The following is a 9801-nucleotide window of genomic DNA, read 5'->3' as shown; positions in this document are numbered from 1 at the left end:
GATTAATGCCTAAGTATCTGATGGATTTCTTAGCCCATTTAAATGTAAAATTGAGTTCCAGCAGTTTTTTAGTGTGTTGTGGGAGTTTAATACTTAAGGCCTCACACTTATCTTCGTTTATCTTGTAGCCTGAGAGGTTACTAAATTGGTGTAGTATTTGATACAGAGGGGGAAGAGATAGCATTGGCTTGGTTAGGGACAGGATGATATCGTCCGCGAATAGGGACAGTTTGTGCTCTATTACTCCATCATTTATGCCCGCTATATTTTGATCATCTCTTATTTTAATTGCCAGCGGCTCAATACAGAGCGCGAACAGTAAGGGAGAGAGCGGGCAGCCTTGGCGAGTACCGTTTTTAATGCTTATTGCCTTAGACTGATAGCCCGATAGTTTTACGAAAGCTGTTGGGGATGAGTATAAATTAGTAATCGCATCTAGAAATGTACCCCGAATCCCTATTTTCCTAAGGACAGCGAACATATATTGCCAATTAACCCTATCGAACGCCTTCTCCGCATCCAGAGCTAGAAACAGAGAAGGCGTCCCCCCAACAGAGGCAGTATTGATCAAATCTATCACTTTGCGGGTGTTGTCCGGTGCCTCTCTCCCAGAGACAAACCCCACCTGGTCTATGTGTATTAAATCAGTAAGTATAGGATTCAATCGGTTTGCCAATATTTTAGTGAATAGTTTTATATCCTGGTTTATTAATGATATAGGTCTATAGTTTTGGCAGTGCTGCTTATTTTTACCGGGTTTTGGAATTACTGCAATTCTGGCTGTTAGCATCTCTGGGGGGATTACCTTGTTTTGTAGTATCGAATTGAATACTTTTACTAGTTGAGGTATTAAAATTGGTTGTAATAATTTATAAAATATCCCCGAATATCCATCTGGTCCTGGGGCCTTTGAATTTTTAAGAGTTTTTATACCTAATTTGACTTCTTCATTTGTGATTGGCTTATTTAGGGATTCCCTATCCTGCTCAGTTATAGATGGTAAGGAGCTGTTTTCTAAGAATGTATCTAATTCTATTGTTTTGTCTGTATCTCCTCTGTTATGTGGGAGATTGTATAGTTTGTGGTAGTATTCAGCGAACGAGTTAGCTATTGCTAAGGGATCATTAGTCATTTTATTGTCTGGTAGTTTTAATTGAGGTACTGTGGTGATCCTAGTGATTTCTTTTAGTTTATTGGCCAACATTCTATCGGGTTTATTGCCGTAAATATAGTATTGTGTGTCAATCATTTTAATTGTCCTGATAGCATCTTTGTTTAGGAGCTGATCTAGCTTATCGTTTTTGGTTTTTAATTGTTTTGTTAGCTCTTTAGTGGGTTTATCTAGACTTTTGACTCTTAAGAGGTTAATTTCTGACTTTAATTGCTCTATTTGGGTGTTTTTGAGTTTACGTTGCTTGCTAGCCTCTGTGATCAATAGCCCTCTAGCGTAGGCTTTTAATGCCCCCCATTCATATATTGGATTTGAGATGGTGTCGCTATTTAGTGTAATAAATTCCTGTATTTGCTGTTGGAGCGAATTCAGTATTAAACTATCCTGTAATAGATGAGAGTTAAGTGTCCATGCTTTTGTTCTATTCGGGTTGATTACGCCTGAAAGTGTGATCTCTACCATAGCATGGTCTGACCAGGTACAATTTAGTATTGAGGTATTAACTAGTAAAGGCACCATGATCTGACTTATGAAAATGTAGTCAATTCTGGAGTGTGATTTATGAACTGGGGAGTAATATGTGTAATCTCTGGCTGTACTGTTAAGTGTTCGCCAGCTGTCTGTCAGGTTGTGGTCAAGGGTGAAGTCTTTTAGAACTCTGTGGGATGCTCTATTTGTTGTTTGTTGTGAGGTGGCTACTGGTGATCTATCTACATTGTTATCCATAGTGGTATTGAAGTCCCCCCCAATAATTGTTTTATACCTTTTCCATAGTGTAAGTTGTTTACTTAGTTTGGATATAAATACAGATTGATGTTCGTTAGGGGCGTACACATTGACTAATAGTACCGGTGTGTCTTGTATAAGACCTTTTACAATTAAGAATCTACCTTCTTTATCTCTAATGACTGATTCTTCTTTAAAGTTCAATGAGGTGTGGAGAAGGATCGTAACTCCACATTTTTTGTTTGGGTTAATTGAATGATATTGTTTGGGGTATGTTTTATCCCAATATTTGGGGGTATATGCTCTGGTAAAGTGTGTTTCCTGTAGCATCACTATTTGTGCTTTCAGGGATTTATATTCATTAATAGCCTTTCTGCGTTTTATGTCAGAGTTAAGTCCTCTGACGTTATGTGATATTATTTTAATTGACATAATAGTGTGGTGAGTACATCTTTAGCATTTCCTTACCTTCTGTTACTATATATACATCGTAGTGTACCCTTGTACTCTTAAACTGTTGTGTTTTCCTACCCCCTGAAGAGCCGGGACCCTCATCAAAATGTCGCAAGACATCGTACCTTACGGTGATTCCTTCAATATATCTTAGTGGGAGATAAAAATATATAATGAGAGCAAGTTGAGAATAAATACAGATACATAAACAGAGACCATACAATAATGAGAGCTTCAGAAGTGATCTTGATCTGTAGAGTAGAGCAATTTTGATAGACACATGTAATAAAAACAAAGAACTGTAAATGTTAATGGTTCAAACTTAAACGAATATAATAGGGGAACGAATTATGGCATGCAATCAATGCGGACAATAAGCATGTGCAGTTCTAACTGTAGAAAGAAAGGATAAACCTAGCAAATAATTTTATGGGAATATGAAGGTAGGGGGTAGTGGGGTGGGGAAGGGGGGAAAGGGGAGGAAGGGGAAGGGAAGAGATATAGGGGAGAGAACTCGAGATATATTTCAATTACTCAATTCACATAAATTAAACTTTAATGCAGCAATAAAAGTGCAACTCTTAGAAATTAGAGACCTCCAATGAAACTAGTCGGAGGGCTCCTAATATAGCTAGAAACTATATAAAGTTAGTCTCTGGAACTTAACATGGTAAACTGTCAATTCAAGAGTTCTTCAAAGAGTTTTTGGGAGCTTTGCAGCTATGACAGATGCAATTACCAGTGTTGTTACTTCCCTTCAATCCGGATCATCCTCTTCAATTGAGGATTCTGATTCTATGGGGTCCTCTGTTGCAGGTTTTCTTTTCTTGTTCTTTGTCGAGTCTCGGACAGGCGTCCATTCTCTGTGAAAAATTTTCTTAGGTGTCTTGCTAGGCGGTGGTGGGCTGGATTCTTCAGATGGGATTTTGAGTTTGTTCAGCAGCGTAAATCCTTCTTCTTTGGTAGTGCAGCTATACATGATGTTCTGAATCGAGAAGACTAATTTGAATGGGAAGTTCCATCTGTATCTGATGTGAGCTGCGTTGAGAGCTGTAGTTATGGGTTTTAGATCTCTTCTTTTCCGGAGAGTAATGGGGGCTAAATCAGTGTAGATTTGAATATTATGTCCATCATACGTGATAGTCTGGCTATTCCTATAGGCTTTCATGATGAGTTCTTTAACGTGGTAGTAGTGAAGTTTAGTTATAATATCCCTAGAGGTGGATTGCTGTGGTTTCGTTAGTGCTCTGTGTACACGATCCATTAGTAACATTCCTACTTCGATTTCAGGAACAAGTTGATGGAAAAGGTCCGTTATTGTTTCATCTAGGTTCTTATATGTTTCCGGAAGGTTTCTGATGCGGATATTTGATCTGCGTGACCTATTTTCAAGATCTTCGATGTGATCTTCTAATTTGGTTATGTAGGTCGAGTTTTCTTGTATAGAGTGACGTAATTGAGGAATTTCCTCAACCACGTTATCTAGTTTATCTTCTAGTTCGGCCGTGCGGCCTCCAATTTCTCTAATATCCAGCCTCAATTCTGAAATAGCAGACTTTAACTCTTCCTGAAATAGAGATTTTATCTGGGTCAGGAGTTCTTTATTGGTTGTCGATGAGTTAAGTTGATCGGGGTCTGTTTGTGGGTTTTTTGCAGGGCTGGAATTTTGAGAAATAAGGCTTTTATCTGAAGCTTTTTGTTTTGCTTGAGATTTAGATAAGCATTCCTTAACTGTCTGTGTTTTATTCTTCATCTTGTTACCACTTGTTTTAGATATCCTAAAATTTATAAGTTGTTTGCTTTATGACTGATGTTCTAATTCAGGATAGTCAGTAGATATTATATGGCTTAAATAATATACTCGTGATCTAGGGATTATTTAGTGATACATCATTAATTAGAACTGTCCATGCTTGCTAGTAAGAAATATTGTTAGTCGCATTGATTGTTCATCGTGCTTTATCCTGCCATTTCTTTCCCCATTTTGTGTGGCACATTACATTTCTCTTCTTGTCTTGTTGAATAAGAGTTATATAGAATTTCTGAGGAGTCTTGTGGGACCCTGTAGTTCCTATTCCTCCGTTAGACTACTGAGCCCCTTGATTCTAGCCCCCTGTATCTTCCTGTTTTCAGGTTAGACCCCTCTAAAACAGGGCAGGCAGCCTGGATGGTATAAACGCAAAGGGCCGAAAAGGAAAGGAAATCTGCAGTCTTAGTTTATTGTTTTTTAACTTTCTCAGCCATTAGTAGTGGGTCTGTCCCATCTGAAGCGCTGCTGTCAATTTATCCCACTCTGTAATTGATCAATGTGGATGTATGTGGAGAGGGGTCCCTCTCAGCTTTTTTGTGATCCCAATGTAGCAATCTATGTAGGGGAATATGGATGCAAGATGGCGCGTTTTCCCGCCTTTCAATTTGGCAGTCTATAATGCTACTATTCAGTGAGAAGGGCAGGAAAGTATCCCCAAAATTATCGTTTCAGCACTCTCTGGGCTTAACTGTTAAATGTACCAGTCTGTGTATGGATTGAGTGTCGCTCACCTGGAATCCCTGCGGGGCCGAGTTCCCCTGTCACGCTGCTTGAAGCGCTTCTCTCTTGTGATGCCGGGTGAGCTGTGCCGTTGTCTGATAATTTACAAGGCGTCTGGTTAGCTGGAACTGTGGTTATAACAAGAGAGGTCGCCCTGATTCCTTTGATATTTGTTCGAGGCCTTGTGAACATCCGTCGGAGCGGAGCCCCGACCCTCCGGCGTTATCTTGCAGCGGGCCGTAAAAAATGTCGATCCGGCTTTTAATGCCCCAATTCTGTGACCGGAATCCTCTCTAAGGGCTCTCTAGTGTTTGCCCTTTTCAGTTTTGTGTCTCCGGTGTCTTTTATATTCGTGCCCCAGGAATTATTACTTAAAATAAGCTCTTTATGAGCGGAGCTCTTTCTCGGCACGTCCAACCGCTAAGGCTGCTAGCTCCGCCCCCCCCTTGAATATATTTATATAAAGTAATCATGTCACTGCTCAGGCGCCTTTCTTCTGGAGAAAAAAGGCCCAGTTTGGCTATCCTATCCTCATAGCTTAAATTCTCCATTCCCATTATTAACTTTGTGGCCCTTCTCTGAACTTTTTCTAGTTCTGCAATATATTTTTTTGTGATCGGTCCCCAGAACTACACTCCATACTCAAGGTGAGGCCTTACCAAGGATTTATATAGTGACAGAATTATGCTTTCCTCCCTTGAATCAATGCCTCTTTTAATACATGCTAGTATCTTATTAGCCTTTGAACTTGAAGCCGCTGCCCTGCATTGTGCACCCATCTTTAGCTTGTTATCTGTAACTACTCCCAAAACCCTTTCCTCCTCTTTTTGGCTTGACCCATTTAAATAATACATTGCCTGCTTATTTTTATATCCAAAATGTAGAACCTTGCATTTTCCTGTATTAAATCTCATTTTCCATTTACCTGCCCATACTTCTAATGTTTGCAGATCCCTTTGTAACAAAAGTTTATCCTGCACTGACCTAATGACCTTACTTATTTTAGTATCATCTGCAAAAATAGAGATGTCGCTATTTAATCCTTGCTCCAAGTCATTAATACAAATATTAAAAAGTACAGGACCCTAGGTTACTTTGTTGGAATGTCATAATACTATGTTGTATATGACAATACCCAATGTATAACTTGAAAATCTTAAATGTATGCTTACTTTACTTCAAATAAAGAATTTAAACTTGAAAAAAAAAGGAAAAAAAGAACAGGACCCAGTACTGATCCCTGGGGGACTCCACTGATTAATGTTGTCCAATCTGAGTATGACCTATTCACTACTACTCGTTGCTCCCTATCTTTTATCCAGTTATTTATCCATGAGCTAACATTTTTCAGCTATTCCCAGTCCCTCCAATTTATGCATTAATCTCTCATGTGGCACTGTATCAACCACCTTTGCAAAATCTAAGTATATCACATCAACTGGTTCCCCTTTATCTATATTTTTACTTAATTCCTCATAGAATCTAATTAGATTAGTTTGACATGATCTATTTCTCATAAAACCATGCTGATTTGAACTCATATAGGCCCATTTATCAAGCTCCGTATAGAGCTTGAGGGCCGTGTTTCTGGCGAGTCTTCAGACTCGCCAGAAACAGCAGTTATGAAGCAGTGGTCTAAAGACCGCTGCTCCATAACCCTGTCCGTCTGCTCTGATTAGGCGGACATGAATCGCCACAATTCAACCCGATCGAGTATGATCGGGTTGATTGACACCTCCCTGCTTGTGGCCCATTGGCCGCGAGTCTGCAGGGGGCGGTATTGCTCTCCGCATTCAGCGATGTCTGTTGGACCTGATCCGCACTGTCGGATCAGGTCCGACAGACATTTGATAATTTGGCCTCATAATCTTGTTTAAACGAATATGCTCATCAATTATTAAAAATAAATATTGCATATATATGTTTTTTCATGTTTTCATCTACTTAATTGCAAAGGACTCCAATGCACTTATATATATATATATATATATATATATATATATATATATATATATATATTTCAATGTTAAAGTCCTTTGCCTGCCTTTTTTTCTAATACCTAAGATCACCTTAAGTTGCTTTTCAGCCAGAAGCGGCCTGATCCTTCAGAAAAGGTGGGTCTTGAGCTTCTTCCTGAAGGTTAGATGGTTTTCTTCTGAGCAGATGTCCGCGGGTAGCGCATTCCATAGCCGGGGTCCTTGGATCTCATATCTTTGAGCCCTTATAAGTTTTTGATGCAATATTTTTAAAAATATTTTTATTAGATAGTGTTATTGTAAGTGTAACTCTACCTTGTAATGTATTTTTATGTGTTTGACACTTTTTTGTTTCGCGAAACAGTTAAAGGGATACTAAACCTACATTTTTCTTTAATGATTCAGATAGAGAATACAATTTTAAACAACCTTACAATTTACTTCTATTATTTAATTTGCTTCCTTCTCGTTTTATCCTTTGCTGAAAAGTTTATCTAGGAAAGCTCAGGAGCAGCACATAACCTAGGTTCTAGCTGCTGATTGGTGGCTGATAAAATATATACCAATTGTCATTGGCTCACCCATGTGTTCAGTCAGCAACCAGTAGTGCATTGCTGCCCCTTCAACATAGCATACCAAGAGAAGAAAGAAAAATTGATAATAGGAGTAAATTAGAAAGTTGCTTAAAATGGCATGCTCTATCTGAATCATGCGATAAAATAATTTGGGTTTCATATCCCTTTAACCACAGCTCTGAGGACGAGCTAACCCGACAAGCGTTAGCTTGAATTGAGCGCAAGCAATTGCATTCACTTTTCAATATGAGCGATAAACCCAACACGTGCAAGCACCCACAATAAATTCCATACTGCTCGCGCGCAAACGTTTGTGCTTCACGTTTTGTGGCAGAACCCCTTATTTTAACAGCCCCCCTTTCTGGCTACAATCAGTTAAAGCTGAGCCAGCACTACATAAGGAGCAAGATGAGCTGCTTCTCCTTTACTGTGAGTTATCTTTTCCCCTTGGTTAATCCACACCAGAGAATATAGACTTTCTATAAAGATAAATGGAAGCTCCTCCATAGGGGCAGCGCCCCACAAGTTTTTTTGGGGGAAAATAAAATGCTATTGTAAGATGGGACAGTAAGGTAACTTTTTTTTCAGGATGCTATTTTTTTTTTTTCACAAGGAGGGGGGTTCATTTGAAATAATAAAAAAAAGGTTATAATAAAACAAACATTTTATAAAATATTGTTAATATGTAAGGGTGTTTTTTAATATTTGCTCTGGCTGAGCGCACTTTACACATGCTCAGTCTGCCCCTATAAGAGATATCTGACGTCACCCATTTAGTCTCCTTACAGCCATTTGGCACAGATGTAAAAAAAAGATGTAAAAAAAAAGGAAATGGTTATTAAGGTCCCATTGGCTGACAGCATGGGGGTGGGAGTTACACATTCTGTTTACTATACCCTCTGACACAACCACAGAACTGACCATCATCTGAAGGTGTTTTGGAACCACTATGGTAACATTTAAGCTAAGGCAGTGAAAGAGTGCTTGTCTTTACATAGCACTTTTGCTATTACTTCTCAATGTGTGTAAGGCCGTGGTGGTTGGTAAAGGGCTATCTACTTCTCAGGGATCATACATTCTAGGTGACATTTTCAGTCTGCTTATTTAATGGAATTTACCGGTACCTGGCGCACTTCTGTTTATTTCCTACTGGGATAATAATTCCAGCACAGCTGCTATTGTCATATCCCAGCTTCTCTGAGATGACTTTTGTTATGGTGCAGAGATCCCTTATTCCCAACACTACCAGAGACCAGCCCCTGTGTGTCGGTGAGTACCGACGTGGAAGATAGCTTTCTACTGTCTATTATTACAAGTTGTCCTGCTTATTGTGTACGCTGGAGCTCTAGTGCGCAAGGCTCCTGCTGCTTTTGCATAGTTTCCAACTTTCATGTTTTTCCCAGGACAACCCTGTTTTTTAGCTTCCGGTCCCCTGCCTTTTAAATGTGTCCCTTGTTCTGTTATTTTTATAGTCTTCTCTATCTGTTCTGAGTGCTCATCTGTTATACTGAAGTTTATCAATGTGTAGTCAGGTAAGGGGGAGCCATGAGATATGTAATAGAAAAAATGTGTATATATTCAGGGGAAAAAACCCTAACCCCTAGACTGGATGCGCCAATGATTCTAATACAAGCTCTAATGAGATATGTAATACCAGGATAGGTAGACTAGAATGCAATGTGCGAGGAAGCAAGGCATCTGAATAGTATTTAGTTGCCAACAGTCCCTGATTTCCAGGGACAGTCCCTGGATTTTTTTTGTCCATGGAAATGTCCCTGAAAATCTCTTTTGCACAACATTTGTTGTTTGTATATATATATATATATATATATATATATATATATATATATATATATATATATATATAAATATATATATATACCGTCCCAGCAAAAAAGATAGAAGTCTATATAGATGGCCAGGCTAGATAGTAAAGAATCTCTGGCATACACAATAGGTCTGCCAGGAGGATTTATCAGGGTGTTATGCACCTTTGGTAAAAGGTATAGTATCGGAATTGTGATCGAGGCTTTGTGTACTGGTTACCATGGTTACGGGCATGAGCGTGATTGGCCTACTACGGAACACGCAGATACGGAACGTGATGACGTCATGACGTCGTAGCCGGATTGCATGCATGAATACAAACACACTTGTATATAAGACCGGTAAAATTGATGTATGATAGGTGAGCATTTTTTGGGAATTGGGATTCTTGATGTTTGTTTGTATGACATTTGACAAAGGTGTTGCTAAACACCGAAACGTTATGTCAGTTTTAAAGATGGATTGAAATTAAAAGTTATTTTTTATGGAAAACAGTTAGTGCCTTTTTTGCTGGGATGGTAAAGTATGTTAAAGTGCACCCTG

This window comes from Bombina bombina, chromosome 3 (assembly GCF_027579735.1).
Source record: "Bombina bombina isolate aBomBom1 chromosome 3, aBomBom1.pri, whole genome shotgun sequence".
Taxonomy (NCBI): Eukaryota; Metazoa; Chordata; class Amphibia; order Anura; family Bombinatoridae; genus Bombina; species Bombina bombina.
Note: the sequence above shows the minus strand (reverse complement) of the source record.